Genomic DNA, 15773 nt, shown 5'->3' with positions numbered 1-15773 from the left:
GTTCTGAAATACTTTAAATTTACAAACAGTAACTGGGGATTGGGGTTATACCGCCAAGTTTCTAGCGTTGTTCTTTTAGCATGCAGAACTGCAACACAGTAGAAAGCACCTACATTTTTGAGATGGATATTGCTTATTGCTCACAATACTAAATTGTGCACTTTTACTCTACACATGAACAAGTCAATGCGCACCTTTAATTAACAAGCATTTGCAATGCAATAGGTCTTGCATTCACGCAAGTTTGAGCTATTGGCATTGTAATTGACAATTACTTTTATTTATGTTTTGGTTTTTAAACATAAATAAAAGGCCTTGTCATTTACAATGCCAATAGCTCTAAATCTCGCAATTGCGAGACCTATTGCATTGCAAATGCGTGTTTCAAAATGTGACGTTTACTGCACACATTTTAAACATTCTGCCTCCACCAAATGACGCTGCAGGACGCCCGGGATATAACGTATGCTGTCTGCAGAGACAAAGAAATGTGGTTTGTGTGATAAGCAACCCAACCCAAGCCTAGCTGAATACAGTGTGGTTTATCAGAGCCATATATTTTAGCGTGTGCGGTTCTGCTGCAGTCCGTAATTTGAAGCGGATGGATGTGCCACTCAAAAATGAACGCAGATGGAAACAAACGTATACACTACCGAAGAGCGACACAGACAAAATCGCAAACACTCTGGTACTATGTAAAGCTGAAACCAAAAGGCATGCGCCTCGCCACAAAGAGAATGCCCATATGCCGTTCACGGCAAAACTACAAAGAATGCAGAACCCCAGGCTCGACAAGCAGCTCACATCTCCTCGCCTATGCAAAAAAAAAAAAATTTTAAATAAAAACCACAGAAAGAAGAGCAAGTTGGGCGCGAAGAGACTTACTCAAGTTCGGCAGAAAGGATCAGCGATAAGTTTGATGATGTCTCAAAATTAAAAGACTGCATGTCATGGCTCAATACGTGTTTTTTGTTTTTTTAAATCTTAATTTATACTTGTTTTCCATCCAATATAAATATGCCAAAGCTGGTTTAAGATAGTGAGTCGATATCATAGGCTTCAATTTAAGAAACAAATATTTTATTAGAGTGATGACACCCTACTATACATAGATACTAGTAGCCACTGGGGAATACAAGTCCCTGCAGTTGTTTAACAAAGGGGGATTTCTTTTTCAGCGGCCGTGTTGTGAAAAGCTAAATGCAGTCTCTCAAATTGAAGGTATCCAATGTCTGGAGCTGGACGACCCAATATCTTGTACTGTGTGGAGGGAGCATCATTATTTTTTGGGAAAAGCAAAGACCAGCAAGACAGCTAAAGCTATCTTTAGGCCAGATATTAAAAAAACAATCATAAGAGTGAACAGTTATTTTCTCTTTTAGCCTGCAATTGTACTTTCGTCGATGACATTTCTAGAAAAAAAAACACTCACTTCATTGCACAGTGTGTTTTGCCATTCTAAGAGAAACAAAATACAGTTTTTGATTTTTTCTCAGACAGCCATCAAATAAGAAATATTCTGTATTTTTAAAAGAGCAACAATTTGGTCCCAGGGTAACAGGTGTGGTAAGATGAAGGCAAACTCTTTAAGCTTTCTCTGAGTTTTAAGTAGATTTCGTATTTCACAACTAACTCAAGCCACATCTAGGAGTGTTTTAGGGCTAAAAGATGCTGATGGATTTACCCCCTTATCCCTAACAGAAGACATCCTGGTGAGTCTAAAACCCGGACCAGCTCGTCTGTAAGCAGATATTGCTTCTAGGTGAAATAGTCCAACCATATGTCCTCATTTTCCAAAGTAGTTTTTTATTGTAGCGTATCACTCTTGCTTTATCTTTCTAAAACGGGAGAGGAGTTGGCCTAACGGCTAGGGCGGTCGACCTCGAATCGGGGAACCGAGTTCGAGTCTCGGCAATGACGCTGAACATCCTGTGATTTGGGGCAAATCACTTAATCTCTCTGTGCCAAACAAAAATGAATGTGTCCTCATGTAATGCAACTGGTGCTATGTAAAGCGCTCTGATACCAGATACCGGGTCAAGTTCGCGCTATATAAAAGTACTAAAAAGTTAACTTTTCAAGAGTTTGCAAGATGTTGTGCTGTTGTGTTTACACCTATACCAACGTTGTTTTGCAGAGTTAAACGTTGTTCGTTACTAAGTTATATGTTGTCTTTGGGGCTACATATGAAAGTGATATTGAGTGGCGAAGAGGCTTGCAGGGCCTTGCTGATGCTCCGATACTTTCTGATATCGAAAATATCCTGGTGAGGATGCAACATGCAACAAGGCGCTATCTATCTCGAAGGCAACCTGGAATCTGTATTTTAGTCGCTTGTTCTCTTCCCTGGAAAGGCTGGCTCCCCTTTGACCCTGGTGACCTATCGCGTCCTTAGTGTCTGTAGGGGCTTATCTGATCCCATACCCCCTTGTACAGATGGAGGGAGGGGGGCCGGTAGAGCAGGGGGTGCGGGGAAAGCGGAAACACACAATGGAGAAGAGGGGGCTAAATAAGACAGAGAGAGAGGTGGACAGCGAGACAGAGACAGCACATAGAAGAAAGAACAATATACACAGAAGAAGAAATATGTGCAGACAGACAGCTGGGGAGGAAATTGAAAGAATGAGTAAAAGAAAAAAAGAAGTTGAATTAATAGACAGTGGTTGGGAGAAACAGAGATGGAGACAGAAAGATTGAGAGAGAAAGAAATGGAGGGAAATATGAAAAAAAAGCTGCGAGAGATAGAGAGGCCAGAGAACGAGGCAGGGGAGAGCGAATGGTACAAACAAACAGAAAGTGGAACGAGAGTAAGAAGAGGGTAATGCATGTAATGGAATACGTGGCAGGAGGGAGAGAATGGGAGAGGATGTGGTCCGTCAGCTGCGTTGCCGCCTCCTGAATGTGTAATGTAAATACGGCGCTATGTAAAGCGCTCCAATACCTTCGGGTCGAGTTGGCGCTATATAAATATGCAACAAAAAAAAACAAGACAAGCCCGGCGGAGCGTGGCGCGCGCGCTTGGCGGGGGAGCGCATTCCAAGCGGGGGATCGGACCCTTTGAAGTTAGATTGCCAAACGGATTGCATGGCGGCACGATGCACGTGATTGTGCGCGTGTTCGCCATGCAGTCCGCTTTTGGGAGCACTTTTGGGAGCCCCTTACTAAAGTCTCGCTGAGCGATCGCTTACGCTTAGAGATAGAGATAAATATATCTATATTTATCGAGATAGAGATAGACATAGAGATAAATATATCTATATTTATCGAGATAGAGATAAATATATCTATATTTATCGAGATAGAGATAGAGATAGATCTATCTATATTTATCGAGATAGATCTATCTATATTTATCGAGATAGAGATAGAGCTATCTATATTTATCGAGATAGAGATAGAGATAGATCTATCTATATTTATCGAGATAGAGATAGAGATAGAGATAGAGATAGAGATAGATGTATCTATATTTATCGAGATAGAGATAGAGATAAATATATCTATATTTATCGAGATAGATATAGATCTATCTATATTTATCGAGATAGAGATAGATCTATCTATATTTATCGAGATAGAGATAGATTTATCTATATTTATCGAGATAGAGATAGATCTATCTCTAATAGAGATAGAGATAGATCTATCTATATTTATCGAGATAGAGATAGAGATAGAGATAGATCTATCTACATTTATCGAGATAGAGATAGAGATAGATCTATCTATATTTATCGAGATAGAGATAGATCTATCTATATTTATCGAGATAGAGATAGAGCTAGATCTATCTATATTTATCGAGATAGAGATAGAGATATATCTATCTATATTTATCGAGATAGAGATAGAGATAGATCTATCTATATTTATCGAGATAGAGATAGAGATAGATCTATCTATATTTATCGAGATAGAGATAAATATATCTATATTTATCGAGATAGAGATAGAGATAGATCAATCTATATTTATCGAGATAGAGATAGAGATAGAGATAGAGATAGAGATAGATCTATCTCTAATAGAGATAGAGATAGATCTATCTATATTTATCGAGATAGAGATAGAGATAGATCTATCTATATTTATCGAGATAGAGATAGAGATATATCTATCTATATTTATCGAGATAGAGATAGAGATATCTATATTTATCGAGATAGAGATAGAGATAGATTAGATATAAATGGCCGCACACTGCTCGTCATACCAGCAAGTTGCCCCATGGAACTATGGGCGATGTAGTAGCGACGGCGAGTACGCCTATGCTACGAAGTGTAAGAGTAAGTATGTGTCGCATTAGCCATCCCTGGACACGTGTTTCGAGGTAGTTGCCTCTCGTCAGCAGGGAGTAGGTAAGTGTAGAGGGGTGCCGTGTAGACTGCCTGCAATTAAAAATAGGTAGAGATAGATCTATCTATATTTATCGAGATAGAGATAGAGATATCTATATTTATCGAGATAGAGATAGAGATATCTATATTTATCGAGATAGAGATAGAGATAAATATATCTATATTTATCGAGATAGAGATAGAGACAGATCTATCTATATTTATCAAGATCGAGATAGAGAGAGAGATAAATATATCTATATTTATCGAGATAGAGATATTTATATTTATCGAGATAGAGATAGATCTATCTATATTTATCGAGATAGAGATAGAGATAGATCTATCTATATTTATCGAGATAGATATAGATCTATCTATCTATATTTATCGAGATAGAGATAGATCTATCTATATTTATCGAGATAGAGATAGATCTATCTATATTTATCGAGATAGCGATAGATCTATCTATATTTATCGAGATAGATCTATCTATATTAATCGAGATAGAGATAGACCTATCTATATTTATCGAGATAGAGATAGATCTATCTATATTTATCGAGATAGAGATAGAGATAGATCTATCTATATTTATCGAGATAGGGATAGATCTATCTATATTTATCGAGATAGAGATAGACCTATCTATATTTATCGAGATAAAGATAGAGATAGATCTATCTATATTTATCGAGCTAGAGTTAGATCTATCTATATTTATCGAGATAGAGATAAAGATAGAGATAGATCTATCTATATTTATCAAGATAGAGATAGAACTATCTATATTTATCGAGATAGAGATAGATCTATCTATATTTATCGAGATAGAGATAGACCTATCTATATTTATCGAGATAGAGATAGATCTATCTATATTTATCGAGATAGAGATAGATCTATCTATATTTATCGAGATAGAGATAGATCTATCTATATTTATCGAGATAGAGATAGACCTATCTATATTTATCGAGATAGAGATAGAGATAGATCTATCTATATTTATCGAGCTAGAGTTAGATCTATCTATATTTATCGAGATAGAGATAAAGATAGAGATAGATTTATCTATATTTATCAAGATAGAGATAGAGATAGAACTATCTATATTTATCGAGATAGAGATAGATCTATCTATATTTATAGAGCTAGAGTTAGATCTATCTTAATTTATCGAGATAGAGATAAAGATAGATCTATCTATATTTATCAAGATAGAGATAGAGATAAATCTATTTATATTTATCGAGATAGAGATAGAGATAGATCTATCTATACTTATCGAGATAGAGATAGATCTATCTATATTTATCGAGATAGAGATAGAGATAGATCTATCTATATTTATAGAGATAGAGATAGATCGGTCTATATTTATCGAGATAGAGATAGATCTATCTATATTTATCGAGATAGAGATCGAGATATCTCTAATACAGATAGAGATAGAGACATCTCTAATAGAGATAGAGACATCTCTAATAGAGATAGAGACATCTCTAATAGAGATAGAGACATCTCTAACAGAGATAGAGACATCTCTAACAGAGATATAGAGATAAACCATAGAGATAGAGAGATATCTCTAATAGAGATAGAGACATCTCTAATAGAGATAGAGACATCTCTAATAGAGATAGAGACATCTCTAATAGAGACATATCTCTAATAGAGATGGAGACATATCTCTAATAGAGATAGAGACATCTCTAATAGAGATAGAGACATCTCTAATAGAGATAGAGACATCTCTAATAGTCATAGAGACATCTCTCTAATAGAGATATATCTCTAATAGAGATATAGACATCTCTAATAGAGATATCTCTAATAGAGATAGAGACATCTCCAATAGAGATAGAGAGATATCTCTAATAGAGATAGAGAGATATCTCTAATAGAGATAGAGAGATATCTCTAATAGATATAGAGACATCTCTAATAGAGATAGAGATAGATCTATCTATATTTATCGAGAGAGATAGAGATAGATCTATCTATATTTATCGAGATAGAGATAGAGATAGATCGGTCTATATTTATCGAGATAGAGATAGATCTATCTATATTTATCGAGATAGAGATAGAGATCGAGATATCTCTAATACAGATAGAGATAGAGACATCTCTAATAGAGATAGAGATAGAGATATCTCTAATAGAGATAGAGACATCTCTAATAGATAGAGACATCTCTAATAGAGATAGAGATATCTCTAATAGAGATAGAGATATCTCTAATAGAGATAGAGACCTCTCTAATACTGATAGAGATAGAGACATCTCTAATAAAGATAGAGAGACATCTCTAATAGATAGAGACATCTCTAATAGAGATAGAGATATCTCTAATAGAGATAGAGATATCTCTAATAGAGATAGAGATATCACTAATAGAGATAGAGATCTCTAATAGAGATAGAGATATCTCTAATAGAGATAGAGATATCTCTAATAGAGATAGAGACATCTCTAGAAGAGATAGAGACATCTCTAATAGAGATAGATAGACATCTCTAATAGAGATAGAGATAGACATCTCTAATAGAGATAGAGATATCTCTAATAGAGATAGAGATATCTCGAATAGAGAGATAGATGTCTCTAATAGAGATAGAGATAGAGATATCTCTAATAGAGATAGAGACCTCTCTAATACTGATAGAGATAGAGACATCTCTAATAAAGATAGAGAGACATCTCTAATAGATAGAGACATCTCTAATAGAGATAGAGATATCTCTAATAGAGATAGAGATATCTCTAATAGAGATAGAGATATCTCTAATAGAGATAGAGACCTCTCTAATACTGATAGAGATAGAGACATCTCTAATAAAGATAGAGAGACATCTCTAATAGATAGAGACATCTCTAATAGAGATAGAGATAGAGATATCTCTAATAGAGATAGAGACATCTCTAATAGAGATAGAGACATCTCTAATAGAGATAGAGACATCTCTAATAGAGATAGAGATATCTCTAATAGAGATAGAGATATCTCTAATAGAGATAGAGATAGATATCTCTAGTAGAGATAGAGATAGAGATATCTCTAATAGAGATAGATACATCTCTAATAGAGATAGAGATAGAGATATCTCTAATAGAGATAGAGACATCTCTAATAGAGATAGAGACATCTCTAATAGAGATAGAGACATCTCTAATAGAGATAGAGACATCTCTAATAGAGATAGAGACATCTCCAATAGAGATAGAGAGATATCTCTAATAGAGATAGATACATCTCTAATAGAGATAGAGATAGAGATATCTCTAATAGAGATAGAGACATCTCTAATAGAGATAGAGACATCTCTAATAGAGATAGAGACATCTCTAATAGAGATAGAGATATCTCTAATAGAGATAGAGATATCTCTAATAGAGATAGAGATAGATATCTCTAGTAGAGATAGAGATAGAGATATCTCTAATAGAGATAGATACATCTCTAATAGAGATAGAGATAGAGATATCTCTAATAGAGATAGAGACATCTCTAATAGAGATAGAGACATCTCTAATAGAGATAGAGACATCTCTAATAGAGATAGAGAGATATCTCTAATAGAGATAGAGAGATATCTCTAATAGAGATAGAGAGATATCTCTAATAGATATAGAGACATCTCTAATAGAGACAGAGATAGATCTAATAGAGATAGAGATATCTCTAATAGAGATAGAGATAGATATCTCTAGTAGAGATAGAGATAGAGATATCTCTAATAGAGATAGATACATCTCTAATAGAGATAGAGATAGAGACATCTCTAATAGATAGAGACATCTCTAATAGAGATAGAGACATCTCTAATAGAGATAGAGATATCTCTAATAGAGATAGAGATATCACTAATAGAGATAGAGATCTCTAATAGAGATAGAGATATCTCTAATAGAGATAGAGATATCTCTAATAGAGATAGAGACATCTCTAGAAGAGATAGAGACATCTCTAATAGAGATAGATAGACATCTCTAATAGAGATAGAGATAGACATCTCTAATAGAGATAGAGATATCTCTAATAGAGATAGAGATATCTCGAATAGAGAGATAGATGTCTCTAATAGAGATAGAGATAGAGATATCTCTAATAGAGATAGAGACCTCTCTAATACTGATAGAGATAGAGACATCTCTAATAAAGATAGAGAGACATCTCTAATAGATAGAGACATCTCTAATAGAGATAGAGATATCTCTAATAGAGATAGAGATATCTCTAATAGAGATAGAGATATCTCTAATAGAGATAGAGACCTCTCTAATACTGATAGAGATAGAGACATCTCTAATAAAGATAGAGAGACATCTCTAATAGATAGAGACATCTCTAATAGAGATAGAGATAGAGATATCTCTAATAGAGATAGAGACATCTCTAATAGAGATAGAGACATCTCTAATAGAGATAGAGACATCTCTAATAGAGATAGAGACATCTCTAATAGAGATAGAGATAGAGACATCTATGATAGAGATATATCTCTAATAGAGATATCTCTAATAGAGAGAGATATCTCTAATAGAGATAGAGATATCTCTAATAGAGATAGAGATATCACTAATAGAGATAGAGATCTCTAATAGAGATAGAGATATCTCTAATAGAGATAGAGATATCTCTAATAGAGATAGAGACATCTCTAGAAGAGATAGAGACATCTCTAATAGAGATAGATAGACATCTCTAATAGAGATAGAGATAGACATCTCTAATAGAGATAGAGATATCTCTAATAGAGATAGAGATATCTCGAATAGAGAGATAGATGTCTCTAATAGAGATAGAGATAGAGATATCTCTAATAGAGATAGAGACCTCTCTAATACTGATAGAGATAGAGACATCTCTAATAAAGATAGAGAGACATCTCTAATAGATAGAGACATCTCTAATAGAGATAGAGATATCTCTAATAGAGATAGAGATATCTCTAATAGAGATAGAGATATCTCTAATAGAGATAGAGACATCTCTAATAGAGATATCTCTAATAGAGATAAAGATATCTCTAATAGATATATCTCCAATAGAGATAGAGATAGAAACATTTCTAATAGAGATAGAGACATCTCTAATAGAGATAGAGACATCTCTAATAGAGATAGAGATATCTCTAATAGAGATAGAGACATCTCTAATAGAGATAGAGACATCTCTAATAGAGATAGAGACATCTCTAATAGAGATAGAGACATCTCTAATAGAGATAGAGACATGTCTAATAGAGATAGATACATCTCTAATAGAGAGAGATAGAGATAGATCTATCTATATTTATCGAGATAGAGATAGAGATATCTCTAATAGAGATAGATCTATCTATATTTATCGAGATAGAGATAGATCTATCTATATTTATCGAGATAGAGATCTCTAATAGAGATATCTCTAATAGAGATAGAGATGGAGATATCTCTAATAGAGATAAAGATATATCTCTAATAGAGATAGAGAGAAATCACTAATAGAGATAGAGAGAGATCTCTAATAGAGATAGAGAGAGATCTCTAATAGAGATAGAGACATCTCTAATAGAGATAGAGACATATCTAATAGAGATAGAGTCATCTCTAATAGTGATAGAGAGATCTCTAATAGAGATAGAGAGATCTCTAATAGAGAGACTTATCTCTAATAGAGATAGAGAGAGATCTCTAATAGAGATAGAGAGAGATCTCTAATAGAGATAGAGAGAGATCTCTAATAGAGATAGAGACATCTCTAATAGAGAGAGAGACATCTCTAATAGAGATAGAGACATCTCTAATAGAGAGATCTCTAATAGAGATGGAGAGATATCTCTAATAGAGATAGAGATGTCTCTAATAGAGATAGAGATAGATCTATCTATATTTATCGAGATGGAGATAGAGATAGAGATAGATCTATCTATATTTATCGAGATAGAGATAGAGATAGATCTATTTATATTTATCGAGATAGAGATATCTCTAATAGAGATAGATCTATCTATATTTATCGAGATAGAGATAGAGATAGATCTATTTATATTTATCGAGATAGAGATATCTCTAATAGAGATAGATCTATCTATATTTATCGAGATAGTGATAGAGATAGATCTATCTATATTTATCGAGATAGAGATAGATCTATCTATATTTATCGAGATAGAGATCGAGATATCTCTAATATAGATAGAGATATCTCTATTAGAGATAGAGATATCTCTAATAGAGATAGAGATATCTCTAATTGAGCTAGAGATAGAGATATCTCTAATAGAGATAGAGATAGATATCTCTAGTAGAGATAGAGATAGAGATATCTCTAATAGAGATAGATACATCTCTAATAGAGATAGAGATAGAGATATCTCTAATAGAGATAGAGACATCTCTAATAGAGATAGAGACATCTCTAATAGAGATAGAGACATCTCTAATAGAGATAGAGACATCTCTAATAGAGATAGAGATATCTCTAATAGAGATAGAGATATCTCTAATAGAGATAGAGATAGAGATATCTCTAATAGAGATAGAGATATCTCTAATAGAGATAGAGATATCTCTAATAGAGATAGAGATAGAGATCTCTAATAGAGATATCTCTAATAGAGATAGAGATATCTCTAATAGAGATAGAGATATCTCCAATAGAGATAGAGATATCTCTAATAGAGATAGAGACACCTCTAATAGAGATAGAGACACCTCTAACAGAGATAGAGATATATCTAAGAGATAGAGATATCTCTAACAGAGAGAGATATCTGTAATAGAGATAGAAACATCTCTAATAGAGATATCTCTAATAGAGATACGAGATATCTCTAATAGACATAGAGACATCTCTAATAGAGATAGAGATATCTCTAATAGAGATAGCGTTAGAGATAGAGATATCTCTAATAGAGATAGATATATCTCTAATAGAGATATCTTGAACAGAGATAGAGAGAGATCTCTAATAGAGATAGAGATATAGATATCTCTATTAGAGATAGAGAGATCTTTATTAGAGATAGAGACAGAGAGATCTCTATTAGAGATAGAGACATCTCTATTTGAGATAGAGACATCTCTAATAGAGGTAGAGACATCTCTAATAGAGATAGAGACATCTCTAATAGATATAGAGAGATATCTCATAGAGATAGAGAGATATCTCTAATAGAGATAGAGACATCTCTAATAGAGATAGAGATATCTCTAATAGAGAAAGAGAGAGATAGAGATATCTCTAATAGAGAAAGAGAGAGATAGAGATATCTCTAATAGAGATAGAGATATCTCTAATAGAGATAGAGATATCTCTAATAGAGATAGAGATATCTCTAATAGAGATAGAGATATCTCTAATAGAGATAGAGACATCTCTAATAGAGATAGAGATATCTCTAATAGAGATAGAGACATCTCTAATAGAGATAGAGATATCTCTAATAGAGATAGAGATAGCGATATCTCTAATAGAGAGAGAGACATCTCTAATAGAGATAGAGATATCTCTAATAGAGATAGAGATATCTCTAATAGAGATAGAGATATCTCTAATAGAGATAGAGATAGAGATAGAGATATCTCTAATAGAGATAGAGTTATCTCTAATAGAGATAGAGATATCTCTAATAGAGATAGAGATATAGATATCTCTATTAGAGATTGTTGGAAAGGCGTTCGCCGGAGGGGGGTTCGATGCCCGTCTTGCCCACCCCTTTGACCCACCTCTCCCACGTAGGCCGAACTAGGCGCGCACACCCTGAGATACACTACGAACAGACACCCTGAGATACACTACGAACAGTGTGACACCACACGTATTCTTTGTAGGACGATAGGTTCTTTTATCGATGATTTTCAAGGGATCTTTATGATCCAAGATGCAAGTAGTACAGCAGTGGCACGCAGTACCACAAATCGGTCGTGGGGAATGGGGGTAGCGGGACAGTCTTTCAAGATAGTGTCTCTGCGAAATACCCTGCGGATAGCTCACAATCCTCGAGCTGGAGAGTGTCGTGTCTCTGGGCGATCTCTTACCGAGTCGTCCTCAAGGGGAGCGCCGCGAGTCTCTCAGCAGGCACAGGTGGTCGGAGTTCGGGAGCCGCGATTCCGTCAGCAAGGCTCAGATGGTTCAATAGCTGGGGGCCGCGAGTCACTCAGCAGGCCTAGGTGGTTCAGTGTTCGGGAGCCGCGACCTCGTCAGCAGGGCTCAGATGGTTCAATAGTGAGAAGCCGCGAGTCACTCAGCAGGCCCAGGTGACTTCAGCGTTCAGGAGCCGCGACAGCGTCAGCAGGCTCGGATGGTTCCAGGTCTTCTCTGCATTCGTTTCTCCGGCACCCCTTGTTATACTCCGCTGGCTCTTTGAAGTCCGGAGTCCTCGCAGAGGGGGGACTGGGGAGACGGAGGGGGTTCGGCGGGATTTCCTGCCGCTCACTTCTTTGGTCTTTTCAGGTGGGTCTGGGAGGGACCCCAGACGCTCGGCAGGGGAGGCGCCTGCTCCCCAGGGGCCTGGTGGCCGATCGAGTCTTCCCGGGGAAGGCGACCCGAGGTGTGACTGGGCTGGCGCCTCTGGGTCTGGCTCGAGGGTTCCCGCTCCCTCGGTCGGACATGCGTGGTAGGGTGTCGAGTCTGTCAGGGCTCTGGCCGGCCCTCGGATCTGGGTGGCTGGGGCGGCCGGAGTCGGAGATGTCGTGTCTTGAGGGTGGTTGCAGGTTGGCTGGATGATTGGGAGGGCAACGCCGTGAGGCCGGTCTCACAGAGATAGAGATATCTCTATTAGAGATAGAGATATATCTATTAGAGATAGAGACATCTCTATTAGAGATAGAGACATCGATATCTCTATTAGAAATAGAGACATCGATATCTCTATTAGAGATAGAGACATCTCTAATAGAGATAGAGACATCTCTAATAGAGATAGAGACATCTGTAATAGAGATAGAGACATCTTTAATAGAGACATAGAGATAAACCATAGAGATAGAGAGATATCTCTAATAGAGATAGAGACATCTCTAATAGAGATAGAGACATCTCTAATAGAGATAGAGACATCTCTAATAGAGATAGAGACATCTCTAATAGAGATAGAGAGATATCTCTAATAGAGATAGAGAGATATCTCTAATAGAGATAGAGAGAGATATCTCTACTAGAGATAGAGATAGAGATAGATCTATCTATATTTATCAAGAGAGATAGAGATAGAGATAGATCTATCTATATTTATCGAGATAGAGATAGAGATATCTCTAATAGAGATAGATCTATCTATATTTATCGAGATAGAGATAGAGATAGCTCGATCTATATTTATCGAGATAGAGATAGAGATAGCTCGATCTATATTTATCGAGATAGAGATAGATCTATCTATATTTATCGAGATAGAGATAGCTCGATCTATATTTATCGAGATAGAGATAGATCTATCTATATTTATCGAGATAGAGATAGAGATCGAGATATCTCTAATAGAGAAAGAGACATCTCTAATAGAGATAAAGACATCTCTAATAGAGATAGTGACATCTCTAATAGAAATAGAGACATCTCTAATAGAGATAGAGACATCTCTGATAGAGATATATCTCTAATAGAGATAGAGATATCTCTAATAAAGATAGAGAGATATCTAATAGAGATAGAGATATCTCTAATAGAGATAGGGATATAGATCTCTAATAGAGATAGAGATATCTCTAATAGAGATAGAGATATCTCTAATAGAGATAGAGACATCTCTAATAGAGATAGAGACATCTCTAATAGAGATAGAGATAAAGGTAGAGACATCTCTAATAGAGAGAGAGATATCTCTAATAGAGAGAGAGACATCTCTAATAGAGATAGAGATATCTCTAATAGAGATAGAGATATCTCTAATAGAGATAGAGATAGAGATATCTCTAATAGAGATAGAGATAGAGATATCTCTAATAGAGATATCTCTAATAGAGATAGAGATCTCTAATAGAGATATCTCTAATAGAGATAGAGATCTCTAATAGAGATTTCTCTAATAGAGATAGAGATATCTCTAATAGAGATAGAGATACCTCTAATAGAGATAGAGATATCTCTAATAGAGATAGAGACATCTCTAATAGAGATAGAGACATCTCTAATAGAGATAGAGATATCTCTAATAGAGATAGAGATAGAGAGATCTCTAATAGATATAGAGACATCTTTAATAGAGATAGAGACATCTCTAATAGAGATAGAGATAGAGACATCGCTAATAGAGATAGAGATATCTCTAATAGAGATAGAGATATCTCTAATAGAGATAGAGATATCTCTAATAGAGAGATAGATATCTCTAATAGACATAGAGATATCTCTAATAGAAATAGAGATCACTAATAGAGATAGAGACTTCTCTAATAGAGATAGAGAGACATCTCTAATAGATAGAGACATCTCTAATAGAGATAGAGATATCTCTAATAGAGATAGAGACATCTCTAATAGAGATAGAGATATCTCTAATAGAGATAGAGACACCTCTAATAGAGATAGAGACACCTCTAACAGAGATAGAGACATCTCTAATAGAGATAGAGATATCTCTAATAGAGATAGAGATGTCTCAAATAGAGATAGAGATATCTCTAATAGAGATAGAGACATCTCTAATAGAGATAGAGATATCTCTAATAGAGATAGAGAAAGAGATATCTCTAATAGAGATATCTCTAATAGAGATAGAGACATCTCTAATAGAGATAGAGACATCTCTAATAGAGATAGAGACATCTCTAATAGAGATAGAGACATCTCTAATAGAGATAGAGACATCTCTAATAGAGATAGCGAGATATCTAATAGAGATAGAGATATCTCTAATAGAGATAGAGATCTCTAATAGAGATAGAGATATCTCTAATAGAGATAGAGATATCTCTAATAGAGATAGAGACATCTCTAATAGACATAGAGATAAAGATAGAGACATCTCTAATAGAGAGAGAGATATCTCTAATAGAGAGAGAGACATCTCTAATAGAGATAGAGATAGAGATATCTCTAATAGAGATAGAGATGTCTCAAATAGAGATAGAGATATCTCTAATAGAGATAGAGACATCTCTAATAGAGATAGAGATATCTCTAATAGAGATATCTCTAATAGAGATAGAGACATCTCTAACAGAGATAGAGACATCTCTAATAGAGATAGAGATAGACATCTCTAATAGAGATAGAGATAGAGATAGACATCTCTAATAGAGATAGAGATATCTCTAATAGAGATAGAGATAGAGATATCTCTAATAGAGATAGAGATATCTCTAACAGAGATATCTCTAATAGAGATAGAGACATCTCTAATAGAGATAGAGATAGAGACATCTCTAATAGAGATAGAGAGACATCTCTAATAGACAGAGACATCTCTAATAGAGATAGAGAAATCTCTAATAGAGATA

General features: G+C 35.1%; 1 protein-coding gene across 1 annotated transcript in view; it reads right to left on the bottom strand.

The window, feature by feature from the left end:
- The window catches only part of LOC146866945 (importin-9-like), a 245671-nt gene that overhangs the window by 134752 nt on the left and 95146 nt on the right, over positions 1–15773 (bottom strand). The window lies entirely within an intron of this gene.

The sequence above is a fragment of the Triturus cristatus genome, chromosome 1_2 (assembly GCF_964204655.1).
Source record: "Triturus cristatus chromosome 1_2, aTriCri1.1, whole genome shotgun sequence".
Lineage (NCBI taxonomy): Eukaryota > Metazoa > Chordata > Amphibia > Caudata > Salamandridae > Triturus > Triturus cristatus.
This window is presented reverse-complemented; position numbering and strand designations above follow the sequence as displayed.